Here is an 18,507-nt window from a genome sequence, read left to right as displayed (position 1 = left end):
ACTGAATTGAATTCTCCAGGGACTATCCCCTGGAGAAGTGTATGGCAACCTACTCCAGTATTCTTGCCTGGAGAATCCTATGGACAGAGGAACCTGGCAGGCTACAGTCCATGGGGTCGCAAAGAGTCAGACACGACTGAAGCAACTCAGCATGCAGCACATAGATAATTTGTAATGTGTTAGTTTCAACTGTACAGCAAAGTGACTCAATTATACATGCACACATATACATATATATGTATACATGACATATATACAACAAAGGTCTGCATAGTCTAATGCTATGGTTTCTCCAGTAGTCACATACAGATGTGAGAGTTGGTCCGTAAAGAAGGTTGAGCGCCAAAGAATCAATGTTTTTGAATTAATGCTTCTGGAGAAGACTCTTGAGAGTCCTTTGGACTGCAAGGAGATCAAATCAGTCAATCCTAAAGGAAATTAACCATGAATGTTCATTGGAAGGACTGATACTGAAGGTGAAGCTCCAATACTTTGGTCACCTGATGCAAAGAACGGACTCAATGGACAATATCTTGCTGTTTCGAAAGATTGAAGGCAAAAGGAGAAGGGGAAGGCAGAGGATAAGATGGTTAGATAGCCTCACTGACTCAATGGACATGAAAGACAGTGACATGGAAGACAGTGAAAGATAGAGGAGCCTGGTATGCTACAGTTCATGGGGCTGCAGAACTGGATACAACTTAGTGACTGAACAACAATAATACATATTCTTTTTCAGAATATTTTCTGTTATAGGCTATTACAAGATATTGAATACAGTAGGTTCTTGTTGGTTATCTGTTTTGTATATAGTAGTATGTTAATTCCAAACTTCTTTGGTATTTTTGTGGTATCAGATAAAACTTCTCTTTCATTTCTGATTTTGTGTGGGCCTGCTCCCTTTTTTCTTGATGAGTCTGGCCTAAGGTTTATCAATTTTGTTACCTTTAAAAGAACCAGCTTTTGGTTTCATTGATTTTTTTCTATATTATTTCTTTACTTCTTCTAACTTTGCCTATTGCTTGTTCTCTTTCTTGTATTTTCTTTAGAGCCAAGTTTAGATTGCTTATTTGAGATTTTTCTTGTTTCCTGAGGTAGGCTTGCATCACTATAGACCTCAGTTTTAGAAGTTTTTTTTTTTTTTTAACTGCATCCTGTGTAAACATTTGCTGTGTTTTTGTTTTTATTTGTATCCAGGTATTTAAATTTTTCTTCTGATTTCTTCAGGGAGCCATTGATTGTTTAGTAGCATATTGTTTAACCTCCAAGTGTTTGTGTTTTTTTGCAGATTTTTCTCGTAGTTAATTTCTAGTCTCATATCATCATGGTTGGAAAATATGCTTGATATGACTTCAGTTTTCTTTAATGAGACTTGTTTTGTGGCCTACCATGTGATTTATACTGAGATGGTTTCATGTGTACTTTAAAAGAATGTGTGTTCTTCTGCTTTCTATATATATCTATGAAGTCCATTTGATTTAATGTGTCATCTAAGGTCAGTGTTTCCTTATTAATTTTCTGCCTGGATGATATCTCCTTTGACATAAGTGGGGTGTTAAAATCCTTTACTATTATGTGTTACTATCAGTTTTCCCCTTTATATTTGTTAATATTCACTTTATATATTTAGGTACTCCGTTGTTATATACGTATGTATTATGGTTGTTGTATCTTCTTGTTGGATTGATCCTTTTATCATTATGTAATGTCTTTGTCTCTTGCTACAGTCCTTGTTTTAAAATCTATTTTGTTTGATATAAGTATGGTTACCCCAGCTTTCTTTTTATTTCTATTTGCAAGGAGTTCTTTTTTTCCAATCCCTCTATTTCAGTTGGGGTCACTGGGGACCCTTTAGAAAAGGCCAGAAATCAAATTGCCAAAATCTGTTGGATCATAAAAAAAGCAAGAGTTTCAGAAAAGCATCTACTTCTGCTTTATTGACTACGCCAAAGCCTTTGTGTGGATCACAACAAACTGTGGACAGTTCTTCAAGAGATGGGGATACCATACCAAAGATTCCTGAGAAATCTATATGCAGGTCAAGAAGCAACAGTTAGAACTGGACATGGAACAATGGACCAGTTCCAAATTGAGAAAGGGGTACATCATGGCTGTATATTGTCATCTTGCTTATTTAACTTCTATGCAGAGTACATCATGTGAAATGCCAGGCTGGATGAAGCACAAGCTGGAATCAAGATTGCCAGGAGAAATATCAATAACCTCAGATATGCAGATGACACCACCCTTATGACAGAAAGTGAAGAGGAACTAAAGAGCCTCTTGATGAAAGTGAAAGAGGAGAGTGAAAAAGTTGGCTTAAAACTCAACATTCAGAAAACTAAGGTCATGGCATCTGGTCCCATCACTTTATGGCAAATAGATAGGGAAACAGTGGAAACAGTGACAGACTTTATTTTCTTGGGCTCCAAATCACTGCAGATGGTGACTGCAGCCATGAAATTAAAAGACACCTCCTCTTGGAAGAAAAGTTATGACCAACCTGCACAGCTTATTAAAAAGCAGAGACATTACTTTGCCAACAAAGGTCTGTCTAGTCAAAGCTATGGTTTTTCCAGTGGTCATGTGAGGATGTGAGAGTTGGGCTATAAGAAAGCTGAGCACCAAAGAATTGATGCTTTTGAACTGCGGTGTTGGACAAGACTTCTGACAGTCTGATACCTTTTTATCCGCCTCCTTTTCTGAGCTCCCATCTCCTTTTCCCTTATTCTTCTCTTCTTACCCTCTTCACATATTTAATGCTTTTGAAGCTGGGATGGTCTGAGTCAAGAACACAGGACACACAAGATACAAGGACACAGGAAAAGTTACAGGTCCTTAACTGCCCTGGTTAAGTCTCTTCTGAAACAAATGGGGTATGAATAAACGAGCTTCACTGCTGTGTTCATCCTCTCAGCCCTCCTGTCTCTCCTCCTCCCTGTTTCTAGAGGGTCCTTCATCTATAGGTCATTATTCTATATGACGTCCTCTACTGGCTTCTCATGTCCTACAGGATAAAGTCTATATTATTAATCTGATTCCCTCAAAGCTCTCCAGAGTCCACTTCTTCTGTTCTCCAGCCTTGCTGAGACACTTAAGGTTCCTGGAGTGTATATTGTGCCATTAAGTCTTTGGACCTCTGTTCTCCCTGCCAGAAACACAGTTCTACCTACAGACGTAAATTTCCCTTTTGTTCAAATGTCACCTGCTCTGGGAAACCTTCACCTCTCTCCCAAGCATAGTTAGTTGCTCAGACCTTTAACTGTGAGCATTCTCCTAGTAGAGATATTTCCTCCCTGAGGTGCATGTATATGTTTCTGGATCTGTTTCCCCCATCAGCCTGTGAGTTCCTTGAGGGCAGAATATAAGTCCTATTTTTATATCCTCAACATTGAACATAGGAGTGTGCCCCCAACTGCCTCTCACTGCTTTTCAACTCTTTGGGAAATTTAATTTCAAATTATTAATAACAAACAACAAAATTGGCTGAATGCCCACAATAGACCAGGTATGATATGCCATAACAATAACTCAAGTTGTGATCAATTTGTAAAATAGAAAGAAGAAGAGGATAAACCATCCACACACAATCTCACATCCCTTAACATATTTGTTGTTAAGATCTGGGTATTTACTATGGATATTTTAGAACAAAACTTTTAAAGTGGTTGCAGTGAGCCTTATTAACTGTGCTGGCCATGGCTCTTTGCCTGCTGTTTCCATTAAAAGTTTATGGGCCCCAAGAGAGGTGGACGAGCCATCTTAGCCCTCCCTTGGGTTCTGATCTTCCACTGAGGCACAATAGTGAGTCAGTTTCCAGGAGGGATTGCCAATGAAATTAATAACCTCTCATCTGAATACTAGTTTCTGTTTCTCAACTTCTTACAGCAGCATTAGCTCATTTGTTCTCATCTGTAATCCTCATCCTGCCCATTGTTAGTTGAGGGATGGAGACACTCAGCAAGGGGTGATGGAAAGGCCATTGCTGTAGTTGTCCTTATGTGTAAGGCCCAGCTATGCCATTAGCCAGTCATGTGACTTGAAGCAATTTATATCATATTTCTAGGCCTCAGTTTGTGCATATGTGGAAGTAGAAAGTTGGATTAGGCTTAAGGCTAATTAGGTTTAAGCCTCTTAAGTCTTCATAGAACTTCAGAATTCTATGACTTTACATCCTATTCAAGGTTGTGTGGCTTGTTTGTGACAGAACCATGGTAAAAATCCAGTTTTGGGTCCCTAGTCCAATGCTTATCCACAAATCACTCCACAGATAATCTGAGTTCTTCCATGAGAATTTCCTCTAGGACGACTAGGTGCTGTGACTTCTATCTCCTTTCCTGTCCATTGTTGGGGTAGGAAGACTTGGCAGGAGAGAAAGAAAAGGGATGAGGATGGGAGGATGGATTTAAGAAAAAGAACAAATCTGGACTGTAAGGAAGCATGATCCAGGGTATTATTGGTGGAAATCTTGGGTAGAAACTGCTCAAATCACTTGGGAAAGGAATGAACCTTTTGTCACATATCCTTAATTTTGAGTAAAGCAGATTTTATTTTATTTTATTTATTTTAACTGGAGGCTAATTACTTTACAATATTGTAGTGTTTTTTTTGCCATACATTGACATGAATCAGCCATGGGTGTACACGTGTCCCCCATCTTGAACCCCCCTCCCACTTCCCTCCCCACCCCATCCCTCAGGGTCATCCCTGTGCACCAGCCCTGAGCACCCTGTCTCATGCATCGAACCTGGACTGGCGATCTATTTCACATATGATAATATACATGTTTCAATGCTATTCTCTCAAATCATCCCATCCTCGCCTTCTCCCACAGAATCCAAAAGACTGTTCTTTACATCTGTGTCTCTTTTGCTGTCTCGCATCTAGAGTCATTGTTACTATTTGTCTAAATTCCATATATATTCATTAATATACTGTACTGGTGTTTTTCTCTCTGACTTACTTCACTCTGTACAATAGGCTCCAGTTTCATCCACCTCATTAGGACTGATTCAAATGCCTTCTTTTTAGTGACCGAGTAATACTCCATTGTGTATATTACCACAGCTTTCTTATCCAATCGTCTGCTGATGGACATCCAGGTTGCTTCCATGTCCTGGCTATTGTAAACAGTGCTGCGATGAACATTGGGGTACACGTGTCTCTTTCAATTCTGGTTTCTTCAGTGTGTATGCCCAGCAGGGGGATTGCTGGGTCATATGGCAGTTCTATTTCCAGTTTTTAAAGGAATCTCCACACTGTTCTCCACAGTGGCTGTACTAGTTTGCATTCCCACCAACAGTGTAAGAGGGTTCCCTTTTCTCCGCAGTCTCTCCAGCATTTATTGTTTGTAGACTTTTTGATAGCAGCCATTCTGACCAGTGTGAGATGGTACCTCATTGTGGTTTTGACTTGCATTTCTCTGATAATGAGTGATGTTGAACATCTTTTCATGTGTTTATTAGCCATCTGTTTGTCTTCTTTGGAGAAATGTCTGTTTAGTTCGTTGGCCTATTTTTTGATTGGGTCATTTATTTTTCTGGAATTGAGCTTCAGGGGCTGCTTGTATATTTTTGAGATTAATTCTTTGTCAGTTGCTTCGTTTGCTATTGTTTTCTCCTATTTTGAATGCTGTCTTTTCACCTTGTTTATAGTTTCCTTCATTGTACAAAAGCTTTTAAGTTTAATTAGGTCCCATTTGTTTATTTTTGCTTTTATTTCCATTCCTCTGGGAGGTGGGTCATAGAGGATCCTGCTATGATTTATGTCAGAGAGTGTTTTGCCCATGTTTTCCTCTAAGAGTTTTATAGTTTCTGGTCTTACATTTAGATCTTTAATCCATTTTATTTTTGTGTATGGTGTTAGAAAGTGTTCTCATTTCATTCTTTTACAAGTGGTTGACCAGTTTCCCCAGCACCACTTGAGTAAGGCAGATTTTAAAAGAGTGAGATAAGAATAACACTGATTTCATGGACAGAGACAATCTTTGAAAGATTATGTGTGGCAGGGAGAAAGGAAAGGCACCTATCCAAGGGCAGATGCAGAAGTTTGGTGAATCTGTAAAACAGCCTTGAAGTTAAAGCAAGAATGAGCTAAGCCTTTGGGTAAGGAAAACTAATCCAAGGCAGTTGCCCAGGGAAGCTCAGAGACCTCAGAGCTCCTGAGCTCCCATGAACTCTCATTCTCTACAGCAAGGAGGGACAGCTAAAGCAGAAGAGAGAACACAAACACACATGCAGGCACAAGGAAATGAGACCCTGGAGAAGTGGGAAGGTGGTGAGTCTACATCATCAGACCCAGATACATCATCTCTAAGGTGAACTCTGACCATACATGAACTCAACCATGATTGTGATCATTTGTCTCTGTTTTCAGATTGGATAGTTTCTATTGCTCTGTGTTCAAGTTCACTGACTCTTCTCTGCCATCTCCATTAAACCCCTTCAGAGAATTTCTTTTCCATTGTTGTGTTTTTCAGTTCTAACATTTCCATTTTTTAAAAAAAACAGCTTTCAGGTTTTTGTTGTTGAGAATTGCTATCTTTCCATGTGTTTCAACGGTATTCACTTTTATTGCAGGGAGTCTGATAATAATAGCTACTTTAAAGTCTTATAATTTCAGCATCAGCATAATGTTAGAATTGGTCTTTTTTTATGGTTGTCTTTTTCTTTTAAGTTATTGAAGTTATCCTTTTTTTTTCCTTTTTTTTTTAAGTTGAATATTTTGTATTGTATCCTGGAAATATTATTTTTGTAAGACTTTTAGTCTTGTAAACATCCTCTGCAGAACGTTGATTTTGTTTGTTGTTTGTTTTAGCAGTCAGCCCCGTGAGTCCTAATCTGTCTGGTGTGAGGTGTGGTTCCAGTGCCGGCGGTTATTCAAAGCCTTCGCAGTAGTATTCAGTCTGCGCGTGGTGGGCGCCACCTATTGACCAGTCTAGGACTTGGATAGCGGTCTGTGAGCGTGCATGCTATGTTGCTTCAGTAGTGTCTCTTTGCGACCCCATGGACTGCACTACCCTGCCAGGCTCCACTGTCCATGGGTTCTCTAGACAAGAATACTGGAATGGGTTGCCATGCCCTCCTCCAGGGAACCTTCCCTACCTAGAGACGGAACCCACTATATTTCCTGCATTGACAGATGGATTCTTTACCACTAGCGCCACCTGGGAAGTAATCTTCAGTTGAGTTCAGTTGAGTCGCTCAGTCGTGTCCGACTCTTTGCAACCCCATGAATTGCAGCACACCAGGCCTCCCTGTCCATCACCAACTCCCGGAGTTCACTCAGACTCACATCCATCGAGTCGGTGATGCCATCCAGCCCTCTCCTCTGTTGTCCCCTTCTGCCCCCAATCCCTCCCAGCATCAGAGTCTTTTCCAATGAGTCAATTCTTAGCATGAGGTGGCCAAAGTACTGGAGTTTCAGCTTTAGCATCATTCCTTCCAATGAACACCCAGGACTGATCTCCTTCAGAATGGACTGGTTGGATCTCCTTGCAGTCCAAGGGACTTTCAAGAGTCTTCTCCAACAACACATCGATACGTGACTACTGGAAAAACCATAGCCTTGACTAGATGGACCTTTGTTGGCAAAGTAATGTCTCGCCTTTTGAATATACTATCTAGGTTGGTCATAACTTTCCTTCCAAGGAGTAAGTGTCTTTTAATTTCATGGCTGCAGTCACCATCTGCAGTGACCCTGGAGCCCCCCAAAATAAAGTCTGACACTGTTTCCACTGTTTCCCCATCTATTTCCCGTGAAGTGATGGGACTGGATGCCATGATCTTCATTTTCTGAATGTTGAGCTTTAAGCCAACTTTTTCGCTCTCCTCTTTCACTTTCATCAAGAGGCTTTTTAGTTCCTCTTCACTTTCTGCCATAAGGGTGGTGTCATCTGCATATCTGAGGTGATTGATATTTCTCCGGCCATCTTGATTCCAGCTTGTGCTTCTTCCAGCCCAGCATTTCTCATGATGTACTCTGCATAGAAGTTAAACAAGCAGGGTGACAATATACAGCCTTGACGTACTCCTTTTCCTATTTGGAACCAGTCTGTTATTCCATGTCCAGTTCTAATTGTTGCTTCCTGACCTGCATACAGATTTCTCAAGAGGCAGTTCAGGTGGTCTGGTATGCCCTTCTCTTTCAGAATTTTCCACAGTTTATTGTGATCCACACAGTCAAAGGCTTTGGGATAGGCAATAAAGCAGAAATAGATGTTTTTCTGGAACTCTCTTGCTTTTTCCATGATCCAGCGGATGTTGGCAATTTGATCTCTGGTTCCTCTGCCTTTTTTAAAACCAAGTTGGATATCTGCAAGTTCATGGTTCATGTATTGCTGAAGCCTGGGTTGGAGAATTTTGAGCATTACTTTGCTATCACGTGAGATGAGTGCAATTGTGCAGTAGTTTGAGCATTCTTTGGCATTGCCTTTCTTTGGGATTGGAATGAAAACTGACCTTTTCCACTCCTGTGGCCACTGCTGAGTTTTCCAAATTTGCTGGCATATTGAGTGCAGCGCTTTCACAGCATCATCTTTCAGGATTTGAAATAGCTCAACTGGAATTCCATCACCTCCACTAGCTTTGTAGTGATGCTTTCTAAGGCCCACTTGACTTCACATTCCAGGATGTCCAGCTCTAGATGAGTGATCACACCATCATGATTATCTTGGTCATGAAGATCTTTTTTGTACAGTTCTTCTGTGTATTCTTTCCACCTCTTCTTAATATCTTCTGCTTCTGTTAGGTCCATACCATTTCTGTACTTTATCGAGCCTATGTTTGCATGAAATGTTCCCTTGGTATCTGTTAATTTTCTTGAAGAGATCTCTAGTCTTTCCCATTCTGTTCTTTTCCTCTATTTCTTTGCATTGATCACTGAGGAAGGCTTTCTTATCTCTCCTTGCTATTCTTTGGAACTCTGCATTCAGATGCTTATATCTTTCCTTTTCTCCTTTGCTTTTCACTTCTCTTCTTTTCACAGCTGTTGGTTTATATTGAGAAATTCACTCTGACTGAAAGGACTGCAGATCAGAGGCTGAGGTGAGACATACTTAAACAACTGTACATGTGAAAAAGGCTTCACTATAGAGTTCACACTATAGAGAGCATGACCTGGACCAGGTCCTAGGACTTAGGTCACTTTTTCATTGACAGTGGTGGTAAGAGAAGGTAGAGGATTTGCACTGCCCATGGTGCTAACCCCAAGGAATCTGGTTTTTGTAAATCTCCTTGGGAATTTATTTCCCTTAAGAGCTTTTATCCTTCTCCATCTTGGTCCTATTATCAGTGCCCCTGAAGTGTTTTGCCTCAAGACAGTTTCTCAGTGATAATGTACATAAGATGCAACAGCTCACATTCTTTTTAATAACTCCTGTTGCTCTTGCCCTCAGCAGCCTGAGCCTAGCTTTATTTCATGAATTAAGCTTGAGTTTTGTCTTCTGAGGATTGTCCCTCCCCTTAAGACCAATCCTATATGTGTTTCTGGTCTGAGAGAGGCCAGAAGATAAATGGAACTACAGGAAAAGGGTGGCCTGGATGCCGCGAAGCTCTGTCTCCTTGGCCTCCTTGGGCTAGAGGTAGGTGATGGCTCTGGGGTCCTTCCCACGGACAAGTCAGCCCTGAGAAGTTTCCTGCCAATAATTGTAACATAAGCATGGTGTGGAGGGAAGCCATGGAGATGTCTTTGGGCAAGAATGCTGGGGAATGGGATTTGGGAAACAGTTGGTTTCACTTGGGACTAGGACTTTTGTCTGTACCAGCTCGTGTGTTGGGTGGAATTTAGGACAGAGTGGGAGGGAGAGCAGTATATAGATTCCAGCGTTTTCTCCTCCACCTCCCTCACATGTGCTACAGCTCCTTCCCACACCAAAGAGAAAACAAACCAGGCCTTTCTCTCTCCCTTCCCACCCTCAGATGTTTCCCTTTTAAGCCTATTTTCCTCCTCCTCCTCGCTGCCTCTTCCACTCCAGGTTTTCATTTCCTTCTTTACTGCTATTCCTCCATCTTTTCCTTTCTCTTACATCTTGTGTTTAATAAAAACTCTTAGCGTTCCCCAGATGACCACAGAGTAGGTTCATCCCCATTTTTGGAACCACTTATTTCTCCTTCCCTTCTCTCTCTTAGTCTTGTGTAAACTAATTTCCCAACAGCAAGACAGACGGGAGACAGGGATTGAGCAACCATGGAAAAGGGCCTGGAATCTTTCCTTATCTGCCTCATGACCATGCCCCTCCCTCTTGTCTCTTTACTTGATTTTCCATCTAGAATCCCTCTAAATCTCTTTCTAGGATGCAGGTGGAAGAATCATTTCCAAAGCTTATTTATGAGTTTGTAGAGAATCCTGGCCATGCTGAGATGACGCTTCCAGGCTTGTAAACCCGGTGGTGCTGGGAACTTGGATGCTTGGATTCTTTTCCAGGTTCCTTAAATTGAATCCCTTTGTTTAGTGGCTACTCTCTCTCCTCTCACCTCTCACAGAGGTCAGCCCATATGAGCACTCCACCCAACATCAAGCAATCAAACATTCTTTGGGGACCTTCTATGAGAAAGGTCTTCTGTGCCTAAGAACTGTATGGCACTTAACATGTTAGACTTGCAGTAAAATTGCAAACACACCTGAGATGACAGAAGCATTCTAATGGAAAAATACCAGTATATGGCAATGCATGGAAGAACTAATTACACTTAGGAATTGAAGGAGAGGTCAAGTTCAGACAGGGGAACAGGATGGGAAGGCAATCCAGGTGGGGCACTAGCCTGATGGAAGACACTGAGGCCTGAGAAACCAAGGAGATTAGGTTCTTTGAAGCCAAGGGGTTTCTTAGAGGGGAGCAAGCAAGAAGAGAGTAATAGTTAAGGGTGCGGATTTGTTCAGAGTTCCAGCTCTGTTACTTATTCTCTGTGTCATGTGGGACAAATTATTTAACCTCTTTAAGCCTCAGTTTGGGCTTCCCTGGCGGCTCAGAGGTTAAAGCGTCTGCCTGCAATGCGGGAAACCTGGGTTCGATCCCTGGGTCAGGAGGATCCCCTGGAGAAGGAAATGGCAACCCACTCCAGTACTCTTGCCTGGAGAATCCCATGGACGAAGGAGCCTGGTGGGCTACAGTCCACAGGGTCGCAAAGAGTTGGACACGACTAAGCGACTTCACTTTCACTTTCACTTTCTAGCCTCAGTTTACTTATCTGTAAAGTGAGGATAATTAATAGCACTTATAATTTTTAAGCATGAGAATGATATATGAGAATTAAACAGGATAATGCTTATAAAATGTGTAGCACAGTGCTTAGCACTTAATAAACACACAGCAAATGTTTACAATTATGACCACTACTGCTACAATTAATGTTCACTGTTTTTATCACTATTAAGTGGCATTTGGGTCTGGAAAGAAAGGTACGAGCCAGTTTGTATGGAAGCCCCTGAAAACCCTCCAGAAAACTGGAAATGTTTTCTTGTAGACAATGAAGAACCATGGTTCTTTTGAGAAAACTTTGAAGGAGAGGGAAAATGTCTTTCAGGAAGTCAACTTATTTATAAGATTGCACTCGTGCATTTCTTTGATAAAAGCATAGAAAAGTGTGATAGTTGTCAACTCACTATGGGTAAAGACAAAAATAGATATCATAAAGCTATGCCATTGGATTTGAGAAATTAGTGAACAGGTGGGAGAGTTGAGGATGAAAGGTTAGGGGTCAGGGACTTTCTCAGAGAGGCCAAATCATGCTATTTAAGCTGCTGCCTACCCAGTCTGACTTTGACACCATGTGGAGGGGCAAAGATACAAAGCTAGACTAAAGCATACTGCCCTTTGTGGGGGTGGCTCTGACAACGCCTTAGGAAGTACTATTGTGCTCTTGCCTGTCTCAGGGCTTCCTGCCTTACTGTGCTAGGATAAGCCCATTTTTACCCTGTTTCATCATATTATTTCCCTCCCAAGGTCTTGCAGGGGTCTTGGTGGCCCATGGGGATGCTTTTCCAGTGGTCCTATGCTGAGAGTCGATGTAGCCACAGAATGAACAAAATGCATCTTCCTGAAACAACATTTTAAAAAAATTTTATTTCTTTTAATTAGAGGATAATTACTTTATAATATTGTGATGGTTTTTGCCATACATCAACACGAATTGACCACAGGTATACATGTGTCCCCTGCATCCTGAATCTTTCCCCACCTCCCACCCCGCCCCATCCCTCTGGGTTGTCCCAGAGCACCAGTTTTGGGTGCCCTGCTTCATACATTGAATTTGCACTGGTCATCTGTTTTACATATGGTAATGTTTATGTTCCTGAAACATTTTTATACAAATATTTGAGGATAAAAGTTGAGTTTGAGATGAGATAAACATGGAAATATCTTGAATACTATTATACCTCATAGATAATTTTAGAGAGAAGTCTGTTTTATATTTGTCTACATGTTGATAGAAATATTTTTACATATATTCATTAAATTCCCTTGTAAAATGAACATCAATGCTTTTGCTGCTGCTCTTCCCATATTTCAGGAGGGGATCAGGGAGGAGAGATCTTTCTATGCTCTATTTTCTTCACAAGGTGGAGCCTCAGGACAAAATTTCCTGAATGATTAGAGAAAAAAATTCTGGAAAAGTGTAATCCAAGGGAATGAATTTATTTATTTATTTGGCTGCATTGGGTCTTAGTTGTGGCACAAGAACACTCTAGTTGTGGTGTAAGGATTCTCTAGTTGAGTGCCTGGGCTTAGTTGCTCTGCAGCATGTGAGATCTTAGTTCCCCAGCTAGGAATCGAAACTACATTCCCAGCATTGCAAGGCAGATTCTTAACCACTGGACCACCAGGGAAGTCCCCAAGGGGAATAGATTTAACACCAAAAAACTCAGTTTATTTTTCAAATAGATGTCAGAACTTTCACTTCCTGAACTAAAGAAATGTTTCTTCCCCATTCTATATTTTCTTTCTTTCTTTTTTTAGGTATCAATAACCAAACTTCAATGAAATAACATTTGTATTTGACCAGCTTTTTTCTAGGTCAATTTAGTGATGGTTCAACAAATAAACAGCTCATTTAAAATGGATACACGGTATTACTACAGAGTAAAGAAGTATTGACATAATATTGAAGAACATTCACTTTTCAATCACATGAATACAAACCTTACCAGGTATGAGTTTGGTAATGTCCATTATGAGCCTGACCTCTCTGATAGCACTCTCTTGAGTATAAAATGTGAAGAGTCCTACTTCTCTGTGTCATTATAAAGACAGAATAATATCACGTCTGCAAAGCCCTTGACAAAGGTGGGCATGTTATGAAAGCTCAGTAAACAGAAACAATCAGGGCTTCCCTGGTAGCTCAGCTGGTAGATAATCCACCTGCAATGCAGGAGACCCTGGTTTGATTCCTGGGTTGGGAAGATCCCCTGGAGAAGGCATAGGCTACCCACTCCAGTATTCTTGGGCTTCCCTGGTGGCTCAGCTGGTAAAGAATCTGCCTGCAATGTGGGAGACCTGGGTTGGGAAGATCCTCTGGAGAAGGGAATTCTCTAGTATTATGGTCTGGAGAATTCCATCGACTGTACAGTCCATGGGGGTTGCAAAGAATCAGACACTACTGAGCAACTTTCACTGGGGGATTAATTATTGTAGATTCTTCTGTTTCTTCTGTAGTTAGGTTTTAGATTATTTCCTGTTTTTCTTCTAGAAATAACAGTGAACTGTACATCTATTTCCATAAGTGTTTGTTTACATTTTTGGTATTTTTACAGGCTCAAGTTCCTGAAATCACGATAGATTTTATATATATTAAAACTCCAGAAGTAGATTGACAAATTGCATTCTAGATAAGTGATATTAATTTATACTTTTACCACTAGGGTGTGAGAAAGCCTATCTCAATAAGCCTTTATAAGTGGATTTTTAAAAATGTTGATTTGAATTTAGATTTCTTTGATTGCTAGAGAATCTGCATTATTTCTTTTTAATATATTGGTTAGTGACATTTTACCCTTTTTTTTCCTTTGTCCTTTTTCTAGTAGAGTATTATTTATAAATATATATATTTTAAATGTTCTTGACCATTGTGATTTCCTGTTTGTATTTATTAATCAAATATCATTTACCAGTTTTCTTGTCTTTTTGGATGCCTGAGGTCTTCTGTTGGCATTCAGTAGCTGTTCTGTATGAATCATTCCACTTGTAGATATATTTTCAATATTTTTGTGGGAGAAGATGAACTCCACATCCTATTCCTCCACCATCTTGATCCCCCTTCCTCCCCTATCCTATTTTTCTATAATATTTTGGTCTTACAAAGATTTACAAGCCACAAAATTTGACTTTCAAAGATTATCTGGAGATATGTATTTAATAGAAAATTCACATAAGTTTTAAAATATAACAGGAGGATTTAAGGAGATTTTACACTTGTCCTGGGCTGCTTTGAGTTATCCCACAGATGGCCCCATGACAACAAACACCACTTGAGAACTATTTACGTGGGAAGGTTTGAGAAACTCTAAGCACCCCAGCTTCACTATGGCCAAAATCAACTGCTTATTTTTCTTTACATTTTCCTCTGAATTTGTACACATCAATTTCTTCTAGTACACATCTCTCTTTCTTTAGCAAATTAACCATGGGAAGCCTGTCAAATGTTCACCATGAAGAACATCTACTTGTTTATCTAACTTCATTAATCATTAATCTCAATATCTTCTCAGGATTTATGCACCTAGGTGGATAATGTTTGTGGTCATAGGTACTTGGTGACATGTGTATCCATCCATTGATTGGTTCAACTATATCTGTGAAGCCTGTGGTTCACAGACACAGCAAGTGTGAATCGGACGTGACCCATGGACAAGGACAGCATTGTACACTTAATGTAATGTATTAATGCTTGTAATACAACGTAGGGTGCGGTTAGGGAGATGAGTGTGAAAGCCTTGAAATATATATTTATCTCCTTGGGAGGCTCTTCTAAGTTCCACTTGGGAGTGGTACTCAACAGTGACTTTGATCAACTCAATCCTGACTCTCCAAAGGAGAATGATTGAATTATTATGGTTTTCATTTTGCATGGTTTCTCTCTAGGCATGTGGGGAAGGTCCCACGGGAACATAGAACATCATACAGCTGTCAGAGTTTGTCCTCTTGGGATTCTCACGGATGGAGGAGTTCCAGAAATTCCTGTTTGTGGTGTTTCCATTTGTCTATGTCATCACCATTGTCCCTCCTCATCATGGTCACAGTGACTATTGACTCTCAGCTCCACATAACCATGTATTTTCTTCTCTGAAATCAGTCTGTCATAGACATCTGCTATTCTACAGTCACTTTCCCAAAGATGCTGGTGGACTTCTTACATGACACCAAGACCATCTCCTACCAGGGCTGCATGACCCAGACCTTCTTCCCCTTTCTGGGAGGTGGGACTGTCTTCTTCCTCCCAGTGTTAGCCTGTGACCACTACATAGCTATCTCCCGGCCCCTCCATTATGTGACCATCATGAACACTCAAATGTGTGTGGGTCTAGAGGCGGCTGCCTGGGTAGGGAGCTTTGTCCACTCCATTGTCCAGCTGGCTCTGATGCTCCCATTGCCTTTTTGTGGCCCTGACACCCTGGATAACTTCTACTGTGACATTCCACAAGTGCTGAGACTTGCCTGCACAGACACCTCCCTCCTGGAGTTCCTTATGATCTCCAACAGTGGGATGCTGGTCCTCATCTGGTTCTTGCTCCTTCTGATCTCTTATACTGTCATCCTGGTGATGCTGAGGTCCCACTCAGGGCAGGCCAGGAGGAAGGCAGCTTCCACTTGCACCACTCACATCATTGTCGTGTCTCTGAGCTTTATTCCCTGTATCTATATCTATGCCCCACCCTTCACTTCCTTCTCCATGGACAAGGCTGCATCCATCAGCTACACAGTCTTGACTCCTGTGCTCAACCTCATCATCTACACCCTGAGGAACCAGGAGATGAAGGCAGCCATGAAGAGATTAGGCAAATGCCTAGGGATTTCCAGCAAGGAGTGAGCTTAAAATAGGTAATTTAAATGACAAATCTCTCTGAACCTTTGTTTTCCCATGTAAGAAGTGGAGGAAAGTCTTTATGGAATGTGGCAGTTCAGATTAAACTAATATTTCTATGTACCTACTCCTGTGTCAGATATTATGTTAGGTACTTCTGTACTTTTGTCTCATTCTCACAAAACTGACAGTGAATATATTATTATCATATTAAACAGTTTAACAAGCCAGAAAACTAGGAGAGAAGTGACTTGCTCAACGATGAAGAGCAAGTGAGGGGCAGAGGTTGGCCAGGAGATGGTTCCTCTGACTCCAAGTTTCAAGGCAGGAGGTATGGATGGAATTTGAAACTCAGAGTCTCAAATAATCACAAGGGAAAACTTAGAGAGTTCCTCATCTATGGATGAATATCTGTGATGAATGTTCAATACTTTCTTTTTTTTTTTGGAGCCTCCATTAGGACTTTAGTCATATTGGGCTGGCCAAAACTTGGTTGGATTTTTATATCCCCTCCCTCTTGAACCCCCCTCCCACCTACTCCCATCCCGCCCCTCTAGGTCGCAGAGCACTGAGCTGAGCTCCCTGTGCTACACAGCTGCTTCACACTAGCTACCTGTTTTACACACAATAGTGTATTTATGTCAGTTCTGCTCGCCCAGCTCTTCTGCCCCTCCACCACTGTGTCCACATGTCTGTGTCTCTATACCTGCCCTATAAACAGGCTCATCTGTCCTGTCTTTCTGGAGTCCACACATATGCATTAATGTGTGACATTTGTTTTTCTCTTTCTGACTTACTTTACTCTGTATGACAGAGTAAATGTCCACCCATTCACATCACTACAAATGACCCAATTTCATTCCTTTTTATGGCCCAGTAATATTCCATTGCATATATACACTATGGTGCCATTTTAACAAGGCTCAAAAAACAAACCAAATACTGCTTAAAGATATACAGGTAAAGATATACATGTTTAAATGGTGCAGCGATGAACACAAGTTTTAGAATTTTCCTTATCACAGGTCAACCAATCAGGAGGAAACATCTAGGTCGTTTCAAAGGTACTGGTCTGGTTTTTAAGAGATGGTTTTCAGATGTGTCTTTTGTAATTATGTTTGATAACCAACATAGACACTGGATATATTTTTTTCCATTGTATAGAAAGTATTTTGTTAAATATTTTAGACACAAACCAAGAAAAAGTTAGTTTCTATAACATCTTATCAAATGAGCTTTTTGGCCAACCCAATAGATTTTGGTTTTACAGTACCAGGCAAAGGAAGTGTTCCCCAAGCCAAACACAATATCCATTTCCCTAAAATATTCAGGTAAAGGAGGCACAACTTCTTTATATAAAACCCATTTAAACTTTCCAACTTTAATAATCTTATCAATCCTTACCTTTTAATGTTCTCTCAGTCTAATTATAGCCTGCACTTTCATCTCAACTCTGGAACAATCCTTTCTTTCTGCTCCCTCTTCTCTGCCTCCTTCCTCACTGTGGTATTTTGGAAGTGGTCTCACTTTTAACATTTTCTAACTATTTCCCATATGAGTATTTCCTTTTGGATTTTTTCCTTTTCTACGAAAACTCCTTGGATAATCTGAAAGCTATTCTAGTTTCCCAATGTAATCTTCACATCACTTGCATAATATGGCTGAGAGGAGGATCCTGTAGTATGGTTGAGGATCCAAGGCCAGAGAGGGCAAAGCCATGTCTATTAGTGGTCCAGATTTGAGATATGGGTTCAATCCAAGGCTGCCACCTCATGGGTTTTTGCCTTTCCCTTTGACTTCCTCCTTTGGAATGAGGGCTCCTTGAGGGTGGGGCCATGCTTTATTCACTTTTAAATTTGCTCAACACATTGAACAGTATCTTATCCAGACAGGCATTTCTACTTTTTCTTGCACCCTGTTCTTTCCCTGTCAAGTTCAAATCTACTTTTCATTTATCTTTCAATAGCTTATATATATATATCTCCTTTGAGGTATGCTTCCTTAGTGAGAGTTTTGGGCAATGAATAATGTTGATCTGAAGTAGCAAACATTATCCTCAATGGTGAAAAATTGAAAGCATTTCCTCTAAAGTCAGGAACAAGACAAGGGTGCTCACTCCCACCACTACTATTCAACATAGTTTTGGAACTTTTGGCCACAACAATCAGAGCATAAAAAGAAATAAAAGGAATCCAAATTGGAAAAGAAGAAGTAAAACTCTCACTGTTTGCACATGACATGATCCTCTACATAGAAAACCCTAAAGACTCCACCAGAAAATTACTAGAGCTAATCAGTGAATATAGTTAAGTTGCAGGATATAAAATCAACGTGAAGAAATCCCTTGCATTCCTATACACTAATAATGAGAAAATAGAGAAATTAAAGAAACAATTCCATTCACCATTGCAATGAAAGAATAAAATACTTAGGAATATATCTACCTAAAGAAACTAAAGACCTATATATAGAAAACTATAAAACACTGGTG

The 18,507-nt window shown here is 40.4% G+C and overlaps 1 pseudogene; it reads left to right on the top strand.

Annotated features, from left to right (window-relative positions):
• Positions 1 to 11,081: 11,081 nt before the first annotated feature.
• LOC120866480 lies at positions 11,082 to 16,022 on the top strand (annotated as a pseudogene).
• The last annotated feature ends 2,485 nt before the right edge of the window (positions 16,023 to 18,507 follow it).

This window comes from Oryx dammah, unplaced genomic scaffold (assembly GCF_014754425.2).
Source record: "Oryx dammah isolate SB20612 unplaced genomic scaffold, SCBI_Odam_1.1 HiC_scaffold_8, whole genome shotgun sequence".
NCBI classification, from domain to species: domain Eukaryota; kingdom Metazoa; phylum Chordata; class Mammalia; order Artiodactyla; family Bovidae; genus Oryx; species Oryx dammah.
This window is presented reverse-complemented; position numbering and strand designations above follow the sequence as displayed.